General features: G+C 38.9%; 1 protein-coding gene across 3 annotated transcripts in view; it reads left to right on the forward strand.

Moving 5' to 3' along the window:
• Nucleotides 1-22,543, forward strand: part of EMCN (endomucin) — a 132,588-nt gene extending 110,045 nt beyond the window's left edge. The window contains exon 12 of one of the 3 annotated variants that reach the window (XM_072755575.1): nt 22,433-22,543. The gene's annotated coding sequence lies outside the window, so the exon portion shown is untranslated. Of the gene's footprint in view, nt 1-7,277; nt 8,883-8,954; nt 10,059-22,432 lie in introns of those variants that run through there. The other 2 variants (XM_072755574.1, XM_072755573.1) reach the window with 2 other exon arrangements.

Raw genomic sequence — 22,543 nt, forward strand, 5'->3', positions numbered from 1 at the left:
AGATAATAGATACACAAAACTCTACTTTGAACGATACAGATGTGTTCTCTGTGAAATTCTAATTGAAAGCATTGCCAGATATGTTGCCCCACAGCCTTTATATAAAGATTGACACAATGGATGCCTTTCTGAATTTGTGTCAATGAAGTTTGTTTCTGCTGATGAGCTGGTATTATTTCCCTTATAGAACAATATGAAGCCAACCTATCTTCCATTTTGCCAGTTATCATGAAACTCAGAATCAAGTCAGTACATTAACCCATTAATTTAACGCCTGGTAACAAGAAGATTTACCTTGATATTTCTGTCTCTTTGTTTAAATGTTTAAAGAAAACTTAAATACTTCTTAGATAAAAAAGCAGCTCTGATAACCAACCCCCATCTCTGCTCCAACAGAACTAAGGGACCATTCTGCAGTGGCTCCTAGTGGTTGTCATAATGCAGTGCATGTGTTTCTTGAAAGAATTCCAGACATGAATTACATTAGGAAAAAATTCTGAAGATTATCATATCCTTGGTCCCTCTCACTGTGTACAGTGGCAAATAACTACTAACTAGGTTAATGATGAATCTCTATCAGCCTTGAGAGAACTATCTCAGCACCATGAGTAGTCCTTTTGGGCTGGCAAGTAATTTGCATAACTAAAAGATATGCAAAACAGTGCAATTTTTTATATCTCCACCCACAGGATATTTGAACACCTATACAAATAAAATTTCAAGAGCATACTTGAAAATACTATATTTCCCAATTTAAATATAAAAGTTATTTTAAAATTACCTGTGTGTGTGTGTGTGTGAGAGAGAGAGAGAGAGATCATCATTTAAAACGTTGAGATATCATGGCAGTGGATGCCACTGCTAAATAAGAGTATGAAAAAATAAAGTTTTAGAAAGCCTAGATCATGCCAAAGGGCACATGCAGGGGATGCAATAAATGAAGCCAACATTGGTAGGGGTAGAATTTGATTTTGAATAAAATGGGAAAGGAATAAAATACAATGATGTGGTTTATATAAGTTTCTAGAGATGAAGCCTGCATTTTGAATAAGAGTGAATGCCCATTCTTTATGATTTTAATACCATAATACTCATATCCTGCTTGCCTGGACTTACTCTTCTTCTATATCCCTTACTAAGAGTTTTCAATTTATATTTACTATTTAAGTTTATACATCCCCTGAATACACCACTCTTCTGACATCTGCTCAGAGTCCTTGAAAATCTGTGGTAATGCTTCTCCAGCAATTTTCCTGATAGTTCATTTTGTTATACTCTCCAAGCATTCTTAGTTTATACTTTAATTTCTGTACTTTTCCTCTCTTGGATTTCATCCAGTGTTTAAAGCCATGACTCCAAGAGATGCCAAACAAATCCTGGCTGAGTGAAGCAGCAACATGGCTCAAACTCTAGGTCAAGCGTGCTTATGACCACATACATACATACATACATACATACATACATACATCTCTTTCTATAAGTGCACAATAGTTCTCTAGATATTTTCTCTTCTAACCTATCCAATACTATTTTAAATCTATTTCCTTGAAGGAAGCTTTACCCAATTATATAACTCAAATCCACATGCAGTTCTCACAGCTCTGTACTCACATATCTTACTTAGTCATTATCACTCAACTTGTGGTCTACACCCTTCTGAATCTAGTACCATCCATGCATTCTAGGGAAAATTATCCTCAGTGATCCATAAATAACTGCATTTTCAAAACCCTTCCAGTTATCCTTTGCCCTCTTTTTTCAATCACATTTAACTATATATAATTCCCTGACTGTTCTAGACTCTGGATATTACTACACTACCCAGAAATGCTCTTCCTCTTAGATCTTCATCCTTCAGAACTCTTAGCCTTCATGATTTACTCTAAAGACCCCATAGCATAACTCAAATGTCACTCCATCTGTATCTCGTTGCACATTTTACATTACTCTTTTATATTTCACATATGTTGTAATTACTATTAATATAAAAATATATTTGCATATTGAACTTGTGCTCTTCATATTTATATAGTCATCCTCAAATCCCTAGCTGAAAATAATTCTACCTTGGCATAGTGCCAACCTAAATAGGCACTCTACATTTTTGAGAAAAAAAAATTGATCTCAATACAATTTCTTACATATCAAAAATTCCAAATCAAGTTATTAGCCTCTGTTATTTTTTTGAAGATTGTATTTATTTATTTATTTATTTATTTATTTATTTATTTATTTAGCTTCTGTTATATACCCACATTAGTAAGTAGGAAAAAAAATGGCACTAGAATTTAATGAAACCAACCTTAATAGTGAAGCTTTGCTTAAAAATTTCTTCTAGCTAATTGTCCTAATAATCCAGTAATGTAACAATGTGACATTCATCCATTTATGAAATAAATTGTTTTTTGAGCACTTAAGGTATTCCAGACACTGTGAATGTATCAGAAGCAAAATGACAAACCCGACTGCCACTTAGAAGTCACTGAAAAGGATGAAAATTTTTACAATTGCCTAAAACTAGAATTAAAATGATGAAATGGGACTGGAAAATACAACTATCACCCCACATGTATTTTGCTTCTCTTCTGAAAAGAAAGCAGATCTGTTTTTCTGCAAAAGTTATTTAATGGAAAGAAAAATATCTTTTTATTTCCTCACTGTCCCACTCAGAAGAAGGATATGAACTAACCAAAACATCAAGTGTGAATCCTGCCACTGTGTGAATTCTATTTTTCTGAGTCAGACAAGATGATATTGTCAAGCTTCTCCTTCCCCCAGGACATCAACCCCTCTTTCTATATCCATGTAGAGAATATAACACTCAGAAAATAACTGGCCAGGGGAACCCTGGGTGGCACAGCGGTTTAGCGCCTGCCTTTGGCCCAGGGCGCGATCCTGGAGACCCGGGATCGAATCCCACGTCAGGCTCCCGGTGCATGGAGCCTGCTTCTCCCTCTGCCTGTGTCTCTGCCTCTCTCTCTCTCTCTGTGACTATCATAAATAAAAATTAAAAATAAATAAATAAATAAATATGCCAAAAAGCTAATAGTGTTCTCAGTTATAATTAATTTCCTGAGGGAGAAATGGGCCCCAACCTGTATCATCCTTCAAGGACTGCTTGAATGTGTAAGGCTTTGGTGGATTTCTGAGAATGTCGGAAAGGTCCAAGTCTTGGCAGAGATATAAAATCTCTGGGAGTGATCTGAAGCTTGTTTTAAAAAAAAAAAAAAGAAAATAACTGGCCAGGTAGTCGGAACAGGTCTTAAGCACAGGCATGAAAAGAGCCAGAGAAGTAGTATATTCTGAGTACTACCCTTTTTCATCTACTGCACTGATTCAATTCATTACAAAAGAAAGCTGGGATGGGGGAGTTCAAGAAGGGATATCACATGTTGAACTTCAGTTTGCATTGGGTAAAAAGGGTATCAAACTCCAGAAATGGAAATGTGCACAGAAATGGACTATGTGCAACAATTTGCCCTTCTCTCATCATGCACATAAGATGGAATCAACAAAGCAAATAATCAAATGGCTGGAGAGTGAGATCAAAGGCAACCCATATACTGTATTTGTTTATAAACACCAGGTGTAGATCTATTCCCTTCAAGGAAGAGGCAACAAGCAAGTTAAAGGTATCAAATGCAGGACAAGAGACAGAGTATAATGATGAAGACTCAGAAGATCATAAAGCTGATCTACCATAAGAATCAGAGACAAGCTGGAAAAGAACATAATCTCTATATCACAGAGAAACCCACATGACAGCACAGGTTAAAAGGCCATGGCAGCACGTAAAAGCAAGTATTCTGAGGATTCCAAGGGAACCAAATACACTAGAAGGATTTAAATTTTCTTTTGAGGCAGTAAAGAGTAGGAAAGAAAAAAAGATGGAAAGGACAAACAAAATATGAAGAAAAGTTTTATTAGGAATACAGAAGATGTATTATTTTAATTAGAAAAGAAAACTCCATACAATTAGGCACTAATAAATTTTAAAATCTTGATGAAATGTATGACTTTATAGAGAAATATAAGCAGCTCAGACTTACTCAAGAGGAAATAAAAACCTGAAACTGCCAAGGATATAATTTTCTTCTCTTGTGTATACTGTCCTCTTGCAATAAAAGGCTAAAACAGGTGCAACTTCACTTCAAGAAAAAAATGTCTCATCCTACTGCCTAGCCTAACAGACCAGAGTTCTCTAATGGCATTCCACACCAAGCCATGTTTCACCACCATGTGTTGTAGACTTGCTTTTGGCTCATATCTTCCTTGAGTGCCTCAGGATGAAGAGGATTGTGGTTTGAGGGAGGATTTAGTTTCTCCTGTGTCTCGGACTATACTAATAACCCAATCTTGCTGTAAGTTACTGAGGACATTCTAGTGGACTCCTCCTTTGTAATTATCTTTCTGAATCCCCTCTTCTCAATCCTCATTAAGATGTATTAGTTTCCTAGGGCTGCCATAACAAGATACCACAAATAAGGAGTCTTACACAATAGAAATTTCTTTCATAGTTCTGAAGGCTGGGAGTCCAAGATCAAGATGCTGGCAGGGTTGGCTTCCATTGAGTCCCTGCTCCTTGGCTTGCAATTGTCTTCTTGCCACATCCTATATATCTCTTTCTGTACATCCCAATTTTTTGTTATAAAGACATAAGTTAGATTGGACTAGGTCTGCTTAGCAGCCTCATTTAATCATAATTACCTCTTTAAAGACCCCATATCCAAATACAGTTACATTCTGAGGTACTAGGGATTAGGGCTTCAAGGTACGGATTTTGAGAGGACACAATCAGCCCGATGTATTATCGATGAACATAGCATGAGTTTAGGTTTCCAGCTGCTTAGCCTATGACCTTACACTGGAGTATCTGCTCCATGTGCTCTTTATATTTGTCTACCCGTGACTATGAAAAAGTTGCTTCTTACTTCTATGGATATCAATTTTTTTCTTTTATAAAATAAAGATTTGACTGGATAATATTTATAGTGTCCTAAAGCCTTACCAGAATCAAGACCCTAAGTCATTGTATATAAATTCCGTCAGATATCACAATGAAAGGGTAAGATGCTGAAGAAAAAAAGTATGAAATCTCAAAAGAAAGAGATACCCAAGTTTCCTCCACAAAAGTGAAAGCCCCATCTCTCTTCTTGCCCTGCCCTAGAGAGGCGGGAAGCAAGAGAAAAAGGAGAGTGCATCATGCCACACTCCTGCCTTGACTTCTAAAGCTCTCAAAGAAGCCTGTTTATAGGCAATCAGATGAGGACTTCTCATTTTTCACACACGTGTTGAGCACAAGATGTTATTGTTATTTACCTGCCTATTTACATAAATATATTTAGACCTTCTTACATGTATTTATACAGTTAACAGTATTTATTTTGCAAATACTATGCTTGTTGTTTGTTTGTTTGTTTCACTTTTAACATCTCTGAAAATGGGATACATCCTCAAATCACTTTGGCCAGCTGCAGTTATGGTGGAGCTGTCATTGCCAGGGCATGTGTATATAAATAAACTGTTAAAAAAAATAAATAAATCTCACAATAATGTGAATATGCTTTATGTCACTGAACTGTCCACTTTAAAATAGTTAAGATACTAAATTTTACATCATGTATACTTTCCCACACTAAAAAATACAATAAATAATTGAGAAGACTCAGATTCTATAATGAAGGCATTTATGAAATGTACTAATCAATTTATTTCACGCTCTTCATATGTGTACAAGAGTAACGTGATAAAAACCTATGTCTAAATTAGACTAAATAACATCTTCTCATAAATATAGAATAAAAAGATCAATTATTAAAAAAGCATTATGTCATAGTTAATTGGAAGTTTTTTATTCTCTAGAGGTATACGAAATACTGATGTGTCTGACAATCGATACATCTTAAATTCGATTAGATACACTATTTAATGAGGTCCTACTATATGTCAGGCACTGCAGTAAGAACTGAGAACATAGAGTGAAAATGGATCCTGCCCTTAGTACATGTAGTTATTAAAAAATATAGTAAGAAAAATAATTAAATGAAAGATGGTGCTTAAGAGGGGGAACATATATACTCTTGGGCCATATCTCAGCAGGTTCTTTTTTTTTTTTTTTTTTTTTATTTATGATAGGAACACAGTGAGAGAGAGAGGCAGAGACATAGGCAGAGGGAGAAGCAGGCTCCATGCACCGGGAGCCTGATGTGGGATTCGATCCCGGGTCTCCAGGATCGCGCCCTGGGCCAAAGGCAGGCGCCAAACCGCTGCGCCACCCAGGGATCCCTCTCAGCAGGTTCTAATCGTATCTGGGCCATCATAGACACCGTCTTTGGAGAAATGTTATCTTAGCTAAGAGAAGATGAAAAGCAGTTAACCAAGAGTGAGGAAAGAATGGCCCCCCCTGAAAGGAATGGCTTTCGCACAGGCCTGAACCTAAGGATAAGCACGACTAACTGATAAAACTCAGAAAGTCCAGCATAAGTGAGGGAGAGAAAAGGGGAAGAGACAGAAAGAAAGCTAGAGGAGAGGCCAGGGTGCATGGTGGCACAAGCCCCTTGTCTTCCCAGGTTACCAAGGCTGTGTGTTGATAGTCCTAGTGGCAGGTTGAGGGAGCTGTGCACAGCCCTACTCAAGTAGGTTGTAGGAATTTCCTCTGGGTGTTTTTTAGCAAGCCACCTGTGATGTTTCACAAGTTCCCCTCACATGCAAAGGTGCTTTGTGTTGCACGAACTCTGTCTTAATTTAGCAGTTTGAAAAGCCTGCTGCCCAATTGATGCATTAAAATTCCAACACTTAAGGAGGTCCTAGTATGTTTATACATCGGTCTATTTTGAGGCCACTGTCTTTTCAGTCAACCTACTGCTCTTTAGTAGTCTAATGCCTGAACAAGATGCTTCTCTAGAAAAACCAATGTCCTTAAAATATAGTTGGAATTTTTTTTCAGCCAAGCAGATTAATCTTTGAATAATATGGGTGATCTAAGAAATTTTAAATATTATACACATTATCCTCCATGCTAACCATTTACACTTGTATATAATTCAATGTTAGTGTGATTGATGTACTTGCATAGATTTTGCCTCCACATATGAAGACAATACAACAGAAGTAAAAACAACCATAATAATGTGGATGGTTGATTTTGCCCAATAGCTTGACTGGGCCATGGAGTACCTACGTATTTGGTTAAACACTGTCATAGTCTATTTGGGCTGCTATAACAAAAGTACCATAAAGTGAATGACTTATAAACAACAGATATTTATTTCTCACAGTTCTGGAGGCTGGAAATCCAAGATCAAAGCATCGGCAGATTCAGTGTCTGTTGAAGACCTGCTTCCTATATGGCCATCTTATTGCTATAAACTCATATGGTGGAAGGACAAGGGAGCTCTTTCTCTGCAGTCTCTTTTACAAGGACACTAATCCCATCTACAAGGATTTCACCCTCATGACCTAATCACTTCCCAAAAGTCCCCACCCCCTAAATCATCATCTTAGGGTTTAGAAATTTAACATATGAATTTTGGAGGAATATAAACATTAGTTTTGAGTGTGTCTGCATGAGTGTTTCTGGATGAAATTCACATCTGAATTGATAAACAGAGCAAAGCAGATCACTCTGCCCATTATGAGTGGGGCTCATTGAAGCCTGAATAGAAAAAGAGGCTGAGTAAGGAGTGTTTTCTGCTTGACTGCCTTTGAGCTGGGACATAAATCTTCTGCCTTTAGACCCAGACACAGATTATAATCTACACTATTAACTCTCTGGGTTCTCCAGCTTGCTGACTGCAGATACTGGACTTCTCAGTCTTTATAGTTGTATAAGGCAACTCCTAATAGTAAATATGTGTACATAATATACACATATGTAGATACATATATATACACATACAGACATATATATATTGTTTGTTCTGTTTTGGGGGGAACCAAGGCTACTTCAAAAGCTACCAGAATAGATCCCTTCATAAGTTCCAGGCCTTGTATTAAGGTCTTTACATTAAGTCCAATCAGTCTCGTAAGCAGCTATAACATAGGTACTATTACTATTCTCTATTTTGAAGTTAAATAGAAAATGAAGCTTGGAAAGATCAGGTCAGCTAATGTATTCAGCTTCCTGAAAGCAACATGGTATATTTATCTATTTTACAAACACTGATGTGGTACATATACCCAACATGGTTCTGAATGTTCTGCAAACAGTGCTCACTTAATCCTCCCAGTAACCCTGTGCGGCAGACACAGGAGAGGAGAGGTATGCTTTACCTCTCCTGAGTAAATCTGACTGAGTAATTTATCATGCAAGACATGAGAATGGAAATTCAAACCCTGATCATCTGGCTCCAGAATCCTGAGCCTAGTCACTTGTCTCAGCCATCGGAAGCCAGACTAGCCAGCAATTTCCATTCTGTGAATTGTCAGCGTTATCCCCTTGGTTGGATCATTTCATCAGAATTAAACCCTGAGACTAAATTTTCTAATCTGTAAAATAGCGACTACAGGTGATGGTGTGAAAATCACATGAGATGATACACGTTTCATCATTATTGTAGTAGTCATTGCAGTCATTCTCAGTCCATCACTTTGTAACAATTGTTGTTATTTCTAGTGATTTATATTGGTTATATGCTATGTTAACACTAGTTTGAAGATTAACCTTCACCTCTCTAGACGCGCTGTTAAAAGTATTGCACACTGGGATGCCTGGGTGGCTCAGTGGTTGAGCATCTGCCTTCGGCTGAGGGTGTGATCCTGGGATCCTGGGATCGACCCCACATCTGGCTCTTTGCAGGGAGCCTGCTTCTCTCTCTGCCTATGTCTCTGCCTCTCACCGTGTGTCTCTTATGAATAAATAAATAAAAATCTAAAAAAAAAAAGTATTGCACACTGTCATCCTCTTAAGAGGCTCTGTGTAAATGAAGCTTTATCACCTATTGCTTATTTTGCAGCCTTGGCTCTGCCTGAGTCCTCAGCAAAAACGAAGAAGAAAGGAAGGACAAAGGATCAGGGTGAAATGCCAAAAGACAGAGAGATGGCTTGGAAATCCATTCCGAGTTGAAGATCTCTTTCGGGAGGTAGAGCCAAGGTTTACGTTGCCACCAACCCACATCCAAGAACAGAGACCATTATCTTCCAGTCTGTCTTGGGGTTTGAAACTAGTGCCAAATACAATCCAAATGGGCCCAGTGCTGCTGTCTAAATTTTATCTTTGAGAATGGTACAATCCAAGTAGACTACCCAAGCAGAGCCATAAATGAAACAACAGTAAGCATTTAAACATTAATCACAAAATATCCATGTTCACCACCAATTAAGCATATCAGGGAGGTAAAAATCTTCCCGTCTCACCTATAACTGTAGAATACTTGGCTTTATGATTGACTGACTTTCTACCTGAGTTTGTTCTCAGCCCTGGGATGTTTTATCAGCTCTCCTTCCTTTTCTCCAATTCCTATGCCTCTGGGAAAACTTTGGGGTATTTTTCTAGCTAAAGTCAAATCCTCAATTGGCTGCATACACTTTTTTTTTTTCTTTCTCATCAGCTCCCACTCCAAAATGCTTTAATCCAAAAAAAATGTGAGTTGCCATGGTGACTCCTATTGTAGTTGCTAGAAGCTTTTATAAGATGCAGTCATCCTCTTATTATATTTCAGTTTTTAAGATTTCTACCAACAACAACAACAAAATAAAGCTTCATTTGCTAGAATAGGAAGTGGAGTGCTTAGCAATTTGCATGCAAAATGAAAGAGAGCTGGGGAACAGGTATCACAGGGCCCTCACAAGACCCCCAGGGAAGAGAGCCTTCAAAGCTGACTGCAGAGCGAGGCATTTCCAAAGGAGCAGATGCCAGTACAGAACACAGATCCTCCTGTTTTTCCTAGCTTAAAAGATCTTCTCAATTTCCAGAGGTCTAAATAAATGACTCAGTAAGTCAGCCAAAGGAAATCTCTGATGTGTACTTGAAAGACCAGGGGTCCGCAAACTATGGCCCACAGGCCAAATATGCTCTGCCACCTGTTTTTTAAATAAACACAGGCACATAGACACGTCCATTCCTCTATGTGTGGCCTACGGTGACTCTCACACTACAGTAGCAGAGTTGAGTAGCTGCGCCGAAGACCTTATCACTTGTAAGCATAAAACATTTACTATATTGCCCTTTACAACAAAGTTGGCTGATCCCTGCTCCAGGGCTGGGAAGCGGTAGAAGAGTTAAGGGAGAGGGAGAATGGCCAAGCATATTTTGGAATCCCAAGGCAGAAAATCAATGGGTATCCAAACACCTTGTTTACATTCAGACTTGGAGCCTTAGGACATGGGACAAAGCCGACTTCCCTGCTGTGTTTGCTCAGGTCCTCTGAGGAGCGTTTGCCAAGAGAGTGTTGCACCGCAAGAGATCTGCTGGAGAACAAGACAACCCTGTGCGGGCAGAGCTGGGTACGCTGGAGGAAGCAGGGGAAGGCTTCGGGGTGGCCTGCAGGTGCGACTCCAGCAGAAGGAGAGGGAAAGGAAGGAGGGCGGGGAGGCAGAGTCTCAGGCTGCACCCAGCCAGGCCTGCAGAGCCTGCGGCCAGAGTCGGCGGGAGGAGTCCCGGCCCGGGGGCAGTGGGCTTTCCCTCAGCACCAGAGGCAGGGAGGGCTTCAGGAGGCAGCAGGGAGACCCTGGGCACTGAGGCTTCCCACGGCCGATCCCAGCGGAGCTTGGCGTGGCCCTCACCCCACTCCATCCACGCCCGCAAAGTTGACTTACAGCCCACCTGCTCGGGACTGTTGAGATGCTGAGGTGCGTGCACAGCGCCACGCTGAGCAAAATTCACTGAGAAGCGAAAAGTGGGGTGAGGGTAACTTTGGAATCGCTGACCGGGAACAGTGACCTCAGGCTTTTCCCTGCGATTGTTGCTTAGGCTCTCAGAACCCACATAAACCTGGAAAAACTCCCCTCCTGACTTTGTTCCGAGCCCTCTGACTAGACGGCCCGCAGCAGAAAGCGTCCAGGGTGGGTTGGTTCCCAAGTTCCTGCAGAGGAGGAGCTGGCACGGATGCAGAGCAGATACTCCACACATACTCCACATATCCACAGATACTCCACACCACAGACGGCTGCCTGCCCTGGGTCGCCAGCTCTTATTCCCGCCTTACAATGCAAACAGGCAGGATGAAAGAAGAGAGCTCAGAAAGGTGAATTCACACATTATTTCACACAGTGCAGAGGTTTGCATCCTTTCTTTCTCTGTCCAACCTCCTTGTGTTAAAATCTGAGGAGTCACTATGACCACTAACTGATAAATAAATAATAAAGCCCAAGATCACTCCAAGGGTACCGAAACATTGTTAAATAAACACGTAAATGAATTGGGGTTGGTACCTCTCCTCTCTTGTGTTTTCTCTCTGCTCAAGCAACTTGGAAGGATGACCTGGAATCTCGAAAACCTGTTTGGCTATTGCCTTAAAAAGCGGAATTCTTCTAGAATGGCACTTTAGTTTCAGAATTAAACGACATCTTTCTTCCATGAAGGAAAATCAACAGGTCAGCCTTCTTCCATTGTTTTGTTTGTTGTTGTTGTTGTTTTTAAGATTTTATTTATTTATTTGAGAGAGAGAGAGTGAGTATGAATAGAAGAAGGAGAAGCAGACTCCATGCTGAGCAGGGAGCCAGAAGTGGGGCTCTATTTCAGGACCCTGGGATTATGACCTGAGCAGAAGGCAGATGCATAACCAACTGAGCCACCCAGGTGCCCCCCATTGTTTTCTTACTGATACTTTAAAGATAAAACCAACAGATCCAGAAATTTGTTCATATGGAACTGATGTCACCGTTCACGTGCCCTTATTCCTCACTGCCATTTATTTTTTTTTAAGATTTTATTTATCTATTCATGAGAGACACACAGAGAGAAACAGAGACATAGGCAGAAGGAGAAGCAGGCTCCTTGCACGGGGCCTGATGCAGAAATTGATCCTCGAACCCTGGGATCATGACCTGAGAAGAAGGCAGACGCTCAACTGCTGAACCACCTAGGCGTCCCTCCTCACTGCCATTTAACAAAGCACTGCCACTCTTGTGCAATTCTAATTGGTATTAGAAAGGACGTAGAAAAAGGACAAATAACTTTCTGCTGCTCCCCAAAAGTTAAAAGCCGGTAGCTTTCAGGGTCTCCCATTATGATTTTCTCTCCTTAGTAATGACTTTCTTAATGACAGCTTGCTGGTAGAAATTCTCACTAGTATTACAGAAAGACAGACACCTGAATGTCCAAACTTTCATTTATCAACCATTATACAAAAAAGCAGCAAGAACTATATTAATAAACATCATCTTTGCAGATATATTTTTAAGGTCAATCATTCATAACTTATGTAAGACCCAGAACTTACTGATGATAGTAATTTTGTAAAAATGCATTCTGAAGTTGAGCCTCCCACGATCTCACCACCCACGGCACCCATTCCAGGAAGAGCAAGGGTGTGGAATTCAAATTTACTGAAGATTAATCAAACATGAATAATTTTAAAGGATCATAATTAAAATTAATAAATGATTACAGCTGTCAATATATAAAGAACTCTATCCTTAAGACATTTGTTCTTTCTTCAGTCTTTATTATAGATCTGTGTACACACACACATATATATGTATATAGAGAGAGAAATTTATAGATGTTGATATCAATAATAAAGTTATTGATTAAAGAAAAATCAATAGACATTTCCTCTGTGCTGAAACCTGCTTCATTTAAGGTCAGTGGTTTCCAAACATTTTAGTGCCACATGCCTTTTAATTATTTTTCTTCTATGTATCCCATGATTTGAAAATAGTCCATCAAATGACTAGACTTAATTAAAATAGAAATTCATGTTTTCCATTTCTATTCATCAAGGAACATGTAAGTGTTCAGCAGAGCTTCCACATACTTTACACTAGTCACCTCATCACCATCAGTTGATATAATTTTAGCTTGAAGACAAGAGACATGGTTTCAGCCAGCAGCTAGAGCAGCTTTATTGTCAGTAGATATAAAGTTTCCATAAGGTTGTTTTAAAAAATAATGAACATTACCTGCAGGTCTCTGTTGCTAACTTCACAAATACTCGAAGACTATTGGACACTGTTGAGAAATGTTGCTCCAAGACAACAGAGTTCTTTCTCTACCTTTTCCCCATCCCAGTATTTGGGGGATACAACCCACTCTTATAAGTAACTATTGATCACAGTGGCAAAGTCTATCCATGCTGCCCCCGAGACAAGAATGTGCTAGAATCTTTAGGAGAAAATGGGGCCTGTTGAGAGGAGAGAGTGTGTTGACAGTGTCACGGGTGACTCTGATTCAACCTTCATTTCATCTCCTTAGTTGAAAATGACTGCTGGAAGTTATATAATTCCTGAAAAGAAAGGGAGTTTATTCAGTTATGAAACTTAAACCCTTTTCTATGAACCTGAGATGTGGCTGGATTACTAGGGAAATTCTCGTGATCTGAAAACTTTTCATTACTTTCCCCAAACTTGGAACAGGCACGTCATATCATCAGTCACTCCCAGAGTCCAATCACTCTGAGAATACTGTGCTGCTCTAGAACTCCTAAACACTGAGTCTGGTGGGTAGAGCATTGATGACATTATGAGCACTTAAATATTACCCAACCCTCTTTAAAAAATACAGGAAGGGGGGCTTTCGGGGACCGTGGCCAAGTTTCACCACAGATTCCTCCGTATGCTCCTTTCATTCCAGCTCCTGGGTGGCCTTTTGCTTTGGAGGAAGATACTTTGAATTTCAGATGCTAAGATAAAACAGCATGAGGATACACACTGTATGTAGGAGGCAAAGCTTATTGTCCCTTTCCCTGTGATTATGAAAATGCCTCCCACACTCCCAAACTGAACATTCCAAATGAAACAATAAACCTAAAATCCACCATCTATTTTGGAAATGGTAGTCTTAGATGTGCACGCAGTCAATTTTTGCTGAACTTTGATAATCTGCCAGTATCTTCATCATATTTTCCAGGGAGCTTGTTATTAGCTGTACTCAAAGCACACGGACACCTTGGATACATTAGAGTAATCCCCATAGCTTTATCTTTCAAAAGATTTTTGAGCCAGAGCTTTGGCTAATTTTATTTTCCAGTGGAAGTCCACCCCTGCCAAGGATTCAAAATTGGAAGCATTCCCAAAACCAAGCTTATTTATTTTCAATACGTTATCTTCCTCCTTAAAGTATCGCCCAACATAAGAGTTGTGCAGTATTTAAGCTTGTAGCTTCTGAAGTTAGCTTCAGGTAATCGATAATTTGTATTTATGGAGATAAGAAAGATAGAGCTTAGAAGAAGCTAAAGACATAAAGAGAAGGTAGCGTAAACAACTGATTTCCAAACTGAACAGGTAGGTAAGTTATAACTAACTAACAAAACAGCTAGAGCCTATATCCACCAGACTTGATTTTTTAAAATCGGAATTCCCTGCATAGACAACATAATAATGCATAAATGTGCTAGAATAATAGACTCACTCAACAAAATACACAGAGTATTGAAGCTTCATTACTCATTTCACACATAAAGGAACTAAGGCACTGAATGGTTAAATGTATATTTCAGGTCACACCAGACCCCAGGCCTTTAGGGTTTAATTTCTTGCCATCACAATACCTAATTCCATTTGATGATCCAAAAATGCATTTGATTCTTTATCGAAAAAGACAGGAGTGGAATGAGAAGCAGTGATTCTGACTGTGGAGGCCACCGAAGAACATAGCAAGTAATGATGCAGGAGAGACCAAGTGTTTATCGTAGGCGCTGTGGTCATGATCCTGCGGTGCCATGTTAAACTCCTCAGTTGGAAAACTTCTTGAACTAAAGCTCATGAGAATAAAATATTGATTATTTTTTCTCAATAGAAAACTGACTGCATGTGTTACATATGAAATAAAAATTAGCTAGTCTGCATCTGCTTGCTTGCTATTCCTCCACTTTGGAAATAGAAAATTGAGAAGAGTTTTCTTCAAAATTAGACATTTTCAATGCCATGTAAAGTTCTCTACATGGTTACATTTTAGAGATACAGTAAAATCCTAATAAGTTTATCTCATTTATTGACATGTGACATAAATAAACTTAATTCCAATGTCAGTACAATGTATCTGAACTTCTGATGATCCTCTAATGATGATGCCTCATTAAAATATAGGAAGAATAGGGGCACCTGGGTGGCTCAGTCATTTAAACCACAGACTTGGTTTCTGCTCAGGTCATGATCTCAGGGTTGTAGGATTGTAGGGTTGAGCGCGACGTTGCCCCACATTGCTCCATATCAGGCCCCACGTTGGCTCTATGCTGTGTGAGGAGTCTGTTTGAAATTCTTTCCCCCTCCTTCTCTCTACCCCTCTGCTCCTTCCCCTGTGTTCTCTTTCTTTCTAAAATAAATCAATAAGTAAAATCTCAGGACGCCTGGGTGGCTCAGTGGTTGAGAGTCTGCCTTCAGCTCAGGGCATGATCCCAAGGTCCCGAGATGGAGTCCTGCACTGGGGTCCCTGTGGGGAGCCTGCTTCTCCCTCTGCCTATGTCTCTGCCTCTCTCTGTATCTCTCATGAATAAATAAATAAAATCTTTTTTTAATAAATAAATAAAATCTTTAAAAATATATATGAAGAATAAACTTCTGGCACTTACTACATTGTATGGAAATTGAATTATATTAGAATATATCCCCTATGAGTTCCCTGAGAACCCTAACAATATCTTATTCACAGAATCTAACATTGAAACTCAACAACATCAGATTCCTGTTAATACTTAGTACAACGATTTTTATTCAATTTAACTGAATATAGTTTTTTTCTAAATGCAAAGGATTGAATATAGATTAGATGTTTGCATTTCAGAACAGAAATTATCAGAAAAGTGGGGCACCTGGGTGGCTTAGTCAGTTAAACATCTGCCTTGGGCCCAGGTCATGATCCCAGGGTTATAGGGTCGAGCCCCACATCAGGCTCCCTGCTCTGTGAGGAGCCTGCTTCTCCTCCCTCTGCCTGACATTCCCCTTGCTTGTGCTCTCTCTCTCTCTGTCAAATAAATAAATAAAATCTAAAAAAATAAATAAATAAATTATCAGAAAAGTAAATCAAAAGGGGATCCATCGCTATTTCCTGAGTGCAGTGATGGCTCATGTGGAAGAGTTAACTGCCCCCCCCCAACATTACCAGAGTATAGAGATGACATTGAAAGTGGCTTCACAATCACAGATTACATATCCCAGCCTTCACTGCAGGTGGATGGGAACATATGACTAATCCTCATTGGATTATGACATCAGTGAGAAATCACTTCCCTCACGTTAAGCTAGACTACAAAATATCACTGTGCCTACCAATTCTTTTTGTGAAACTCCACACACAAACATCATTTTCTCCTGGATACACTGAACTGGTAGGGTTAACAACCTGTCACTCAGAGTTGCAATACTGCTTTTGAAGTACTGTATTTATGCAACAGGATTTGCACTTTTGGCTGAATCCATTATCAAAGTGACTCTGTTGACTTTTTTGCTGGTGGCAGATCTTGGAAATGTTTACCCAAATCTTTATGAAAACATCATTATTTTTCTCTCCAGTCAAATAAAGGTAGCTATCCTTTGACTTTCCTCCCTTCCTCCCCCTTCATTCTCCTTCTGTTATCTCCTTCTCCTTAGATTCTTTAAAAAATTAAAGTTTTTTTCTAACCAAAAAGCTTAATCTTTCACTGAATTTTTACAATAATTAAATTAGCACTTTTAAAATTTTTTATCGTAAATTTATTTTTTATTGGTGTTCAATTTGCCAACATATAAAACAACACCCAGTGATCATACCATCAAGTGTCCACTAAGCGCCCGACACCTAGTCACCCCCACCCCCCACTCAGCTCCCCTCCCACAACCCCTAGCTCGTTTCCCAGAGGTAGGAGTCTTTCATGTTCTGTCTCCCTTTCTGACATTTCCCAGTCATTTTTTCTCCTTTCCCCTTTATTCCCTTTTACTATTTTTTATATTCCCCAAATGAATGAGACCATATAATGTCTGTCCTTCTCCGATTGACTTATTTCACTCAGCATAATACCCTCCAGTTCCATCCACATCGAAGCAAATGCTGGGTATTTGTTGTTTCTAATGGCTGAGGAATATTCCATTCTATACATAGACCATAGCTTCTTTATCCATTCATCTTTCGATGGACACCGAGGCTCCTTCCACAGTTTGGCTATTGTGGACATTGCTGCTATAAACATTGGGGTGCAGGTGTCCCGGCGTTTCATTGCATCTGTATCTTTGGGGTAAATCCCCAGCAGTGCAATTGCTGGGTTGTAGGGCAGGTCTATTTTTAACTCTTTGAGGAACCTCCACACAGTTTTCCAGAGTGGCTGCACCAGTTCACATTCCCACCAACAGTGCAGGAGGGTTCCCCTTTCTCTACATCCTCTCCAACATTTGTGGTTTCCTGATTTGTTAATTTTCCCCATTCTCACTGGTGTGAGGTGGTATCTTATTGTGGTTTTGATTTGTATTTCCCTGATGACCAGAGATGCGGAGCATCTTCTCATATGCTTGTTGGCCATGTCTATGTCTTCCTCTGTGAGATTTCTTTTTTTTTAAATAATAAATTTATTTTTTTATTGGTGTTCAATTTGCCAACATACAGAATAACACCCAGTGCTCATCCCGTCAAGTGCCCCCTCAGCGTCTGTCACCCATTCACCCCCACCCCCCACCCTCCTCCCCTTCCACCACCCCTAGTTCATTTCCCAGAGTTAGGAGTCTTCATGTTCTGTCTCCCTTTCTGATTAAAATTAGCACTTTTTCTATGCCTGATAAATTGCTGACAAATTGAAGAAGTAGGTATTAGCTTGGATGTTATTTATGATTATGTCGCATTTGCCACCGCATGTGAAACATAGGGACTTCAGACCTGTCAGTGACATCAACCATTAGAAAATATTACTGTGGTGCTGATCCTTTAATGAGACAGTAAATAGGCTGCCTTTGGAAACTAGAGTAACTCTTTGATGTTATAAAGATGTACAAATCAAATTTCCCTTGTACGTATTCAGCACAAGTTCAGATTTATGCCTTTAATAAAGCACAGCAGTGATCTGGTTGCATATCTGAGAACCGCCAATGTGCAGTAGAATTTTCCCTGTGGGTGCCATTTGCCTGCAAGCCATAAGAATAGAAGGCTACATGGTCCCAACGGAGTGAAAACATTTTCCAAACTCCTGCTGGGTAAGTCAACACTGAAATGGACTTCTAATGAGGAACAGGGCACTTAAAAACTCTGGGATCACTTACAGACCATTTCTATCTGCAAACATTTGTTGTTGGCTAAGTGCTATCCTACTTCAAGAAATGTTAATATCTGGGACACCTGGGTGTCTCAGTGGTTGAGCGTCTGCCTTCAAGCTCAGGTCGTGATCCCCTGGGTTCTGGGATCGAGTCTCACATCAGGCTCCCCTCAGGAAGCCTGCTTCTCCCTCTGCCTATGTCTCTGCCTCTCTCTCTCTGTGTGTGTGTCTCATGAATAAATAAAATCTTTTTTAAAAAAGGAATGTTAATATCTTTACTCTTTGAATGAAATTTGGCTCCTTTCAGAATTCTGGAATTCTATCTGGCAAAAAGTTTCCACCTAGCCCTGCTAATCAACGAACTGTGCCTAGAACCTACATCTGAAGTACTACTAGTGGGTTCTAAGACCCCTAACTTCTCAAGGTAGATTGTAGGCTCCTTTGTGATTTCGGTAAGAGTGTTTTTCTAGCTCTTTCTCTCATACTGTCGTGCTTCCCCACCATCACTCACTTGAACATATGTATGCATGCACACACCATCTACTCCCCAATCATATGAGCTGTTGATACTTACTGCAAGTATTCTTTTTTAAATTTAAATTCAATAAATTAACATATAATGTACTGTTGATTTCAGAGGTAGAGGCCAGTGACTTATCAGACTTATATAATACCCAGTGCTCACTACATCACATGCCCTCCTTAATACTCGTCACCCAATTACCCCATCCCCCCCATTCCCTCCCTTCCAGTGACCCTTAGTTTGTTTCCTATGATTAGGAGTCTGTTTTGTTTCCCTCTCTGATTTCATCGTGTCTTATTTTTTCCTCTCTTCACCTCTGATCTTCTTTTGTTTCTTCAGTTCCACATATGAATGAGATCGTATGATAATTGTCTTTCCCTGATTGACTTTTTTCCCTTAGCTTAATACCCTCTAGTTCCATGCACATTGTTGCAAAAGGCAAGGTTTCATTCTTTTCAATGGCTGAATAGTATTCCATTATATATATCTACCACCTCTTCTTTATCCATTCATCTGTTGATGGGCATCTGGACTCTTCTCATAGTTTGGCATATATGCTTATACACACCTATTTTAATTCTCAGCTTGAATATCATTTCTTCCAGAAAGCCTTCTCTCATAGGTTAAACTCCCTGAGAAGAATGATGCAGAGATTATCCCACCAAGGGATTTTGAGGGTACTCTTAAGATCCATATCTGTGTGAATAAAAAGAAGAAAACATTTGGACAGAAATATAGCTATGAAATCTCAAGAGAAACCTGAACTGACTGCAGGGGAAATTTTGAAGCTGACCCATAAGTATTGTCCCAAACTGGGGAACAGAGTGCCCAAAGAAGGAAGCATAACCATGAGTGAGGCACACTCATCAGTCAAGGCAGCATATGAACGAGGCCTGGAGCTGCAGGCCTTCTGGCAGGAGGACTCTCAGCAACTGAGGGGATCAGTGATTCCCTCTGGAACGATGATCAGGCAATACATCCAGCATTTACCACAGCCTACCTCTTGGCCCACTCTGATCCACATCTTTGTAAAACCTGAGAATACTTTCTATCAAAATTCACAAGATGCAACAAAACCACTGGGTAGAGAGAAATGTATAGCTTTAAATAAAGGAACCAGGAATCCCTCACAAGAAATGAAAATAAAGTGATTTCAAAGAAAGAGAAGATATTAACAAAATGGAAAACAAACACACAATAGAGAGGGTCACAATGTCAAAAGTAACTGAAAAGACTATTAAAATTAATAGGCTGATAAAGAGAGAAATGTAGCCAGTCATGAAAAAGCATGACATCATTATAGATTCTACAGACAAAAATTTTTAATATGTATGAAATGATTTTTAATATGTATGAAATAATTTTTAATATGTATGAAATAATTTTTAAGACATTTTAATGTTAAATGAATCAGGGCAGTAATGTAAAACTTTCTACCACAAAAACTCCAGGTCCAGATTAATCCACTGCTGAGCTCTACTAAACATTTAAGGAAAGATAATTCTAATTGTACACAAGCTCCTCCAAAGAGTTGAAAAAGTGTTTCTAATTCTCCACTGATTCAATTGATTATAAAAATTATAATTTTGGGGGTTGCAAATCCCCACAATGTCAGTAAAAGGGAAGGAAGTTAGAGGTCAATCTTACTCATAAACACAGATGGAAAATGTTCTAAAGTATTAGCAACTCAGAAACAGCAATATATGAAAAGAATACTGTATCATGACAAACTTGGGCTTATATGGAAATTATTAATTTGTTTTAACATTTAAAAATCAATCAATTTAAGTTTAAGTTAAATTACCAGAAGACATATAACACATAACTTCTAAGCTAATTAAAGCAAATAAGAAAAATTATTAAATCTTTTTAAAAAAGATTTTATTTATTTATTCACAAGAATCACAGATATAGGCAGAGGGGGAAGCAGCTCCCTGTGGGGAGCCTGATGCTGGACTTGATCCTAGGACCCTGGGATCACAACCTGAGCCAAAGGCAGAAGCTCAACCTCTAAGCCACCCAGGTGCCCTCAGAATTTTTAAGATCTTAATAAATCCAAGAGGACAGAAAAAGATGGAGAGGAAAGCACTGGAGAAAAAGAACACAAAATAACATCATAGAAATAATTTCAAATATACCAGCAATCATTACACATACATATGCACTAACTTGCCAGGTAAAACTGTCAGAGTAGAAAAAAATCAAGATTTTGGAGTCTCAGCACATTATTTAAATACATGGAAGTAACCATAGTAAGAACTGAAAAATAAAAGTTGTTGCCTCTGAGGAGCTACATTAGGACAAAGAAGCAGTGGAGCTAGGAATTTTCTTCCAATTTAAGATCTTTAAATATTACAAATATCTACCTACATATCATTACTAATATTCATCAATACCTGGGTCTCAACTACTTCCAAATATTTCAACTATTTTCTCATTTTAAAAGCTGGCTGGCCTAGGGCACCTGGGAGGCTCAGTGGTTGAGCGTCTGCCTTCAGCTCAGGACATGATCCCAGGGTCCTGGGATCAAGTCCTGCATCCAGCTCCCTGCCGGGAGCCTGCATCTCCCTCTGCCTATGTCTCTACCCCTCTCTTTGTCTCTCATGAATAAATAAATAATATATTTTAAAAAAAAGTTGGTCCAAAAGTTTTTTTGCCTATCTGATTTTTAATGAATTTGATTTGGGTTCTTCTGTATTGCCTTATGACTATGGAAACAAATTCTGTGCCAAAGAGTTTTAGAAAAAGTAAAGTTAGATTCAAGCTCCCAGAAGTTTTTGAAATGAGATTGCCTATGACGATCGTCCTCTAAAAAATAAGCTTTCTTTATTTGCTGACCGAGATCTTAGCATGTCAAAGACCCAAATAAATCTGACAATTTCAGAGATTCAAGCAAAAATAAGTCAAATGTCTCGTTTTAAGCCCAGTAGTAATCACTGAGCTTCATATTTGTGTGAAGAACTATAAATCAATTGGTGTAGCTAAGTGAATGTAAGAAACTTTCCAAGAAATAAGATCTTAAATGAGAGTCTGAGCAGAGCAGGAATTCTATATCAAATATATAAGCTTACGGTAATTTTTCCTGAATTGTGTGGAATTGGTGTATATGTATCGGAGGGAATAAGTGATTTGAGGAAGAAAATTTTATATTCTCTTTATTAAAAAAAATTCCAGTGTTTCTATCAATAGAAAGGACATTATAGATGAAATAAGATAAATTATCTCAAGCAATAAAATATAGCAAACACTTTTATAATGTTTGCCAAATGCCATATCCTCTGATGTAAGTGATTTTTAGACATTAATTCATTAAATCTTCACAATATATGAAAGAGTTGCTAAAAGTATATTCACTTCAGAAATGAGGAACTGATAGGAGAGGTTAATAGCTTTTCCAAATTCACCCAGGTAAGAGGTGGAGCCAGGTTTGAATACAGGCATATGGCTGCATTTCGATATTCATGATTTTGTATCATGATTATTATAGTACATATTCTGTACTTGGCTTTCATCAATTAACGTACTATAACTATTCTTTCCATGTTTCTGTATAATCATTCTAATTCCGTTTATATCTCCATATTATTCTATCTTGCAGATGGAGTGCGATTTACTTTACTGCTCCATTATTAAACATTAGGCTGCTTCAAAAATGAACTATTGGGACTTCATCAAGATAAGAAGCTTTTGCACAGCAAAGGATACAGTC

Source organism: Vulpes vulpes, chromosome 4 (genome assembly GCF_048418805.1).
Source record: "Vulpes vulpes isolate BD-2025 chromosome 4, VulVul3, whole genome shotgun sequence".
NCBI lineage: Eukaryota > Metazoa > Chordata > Mammalia > Carnivora > Canidae > Vulpes > Vulpes vulpes.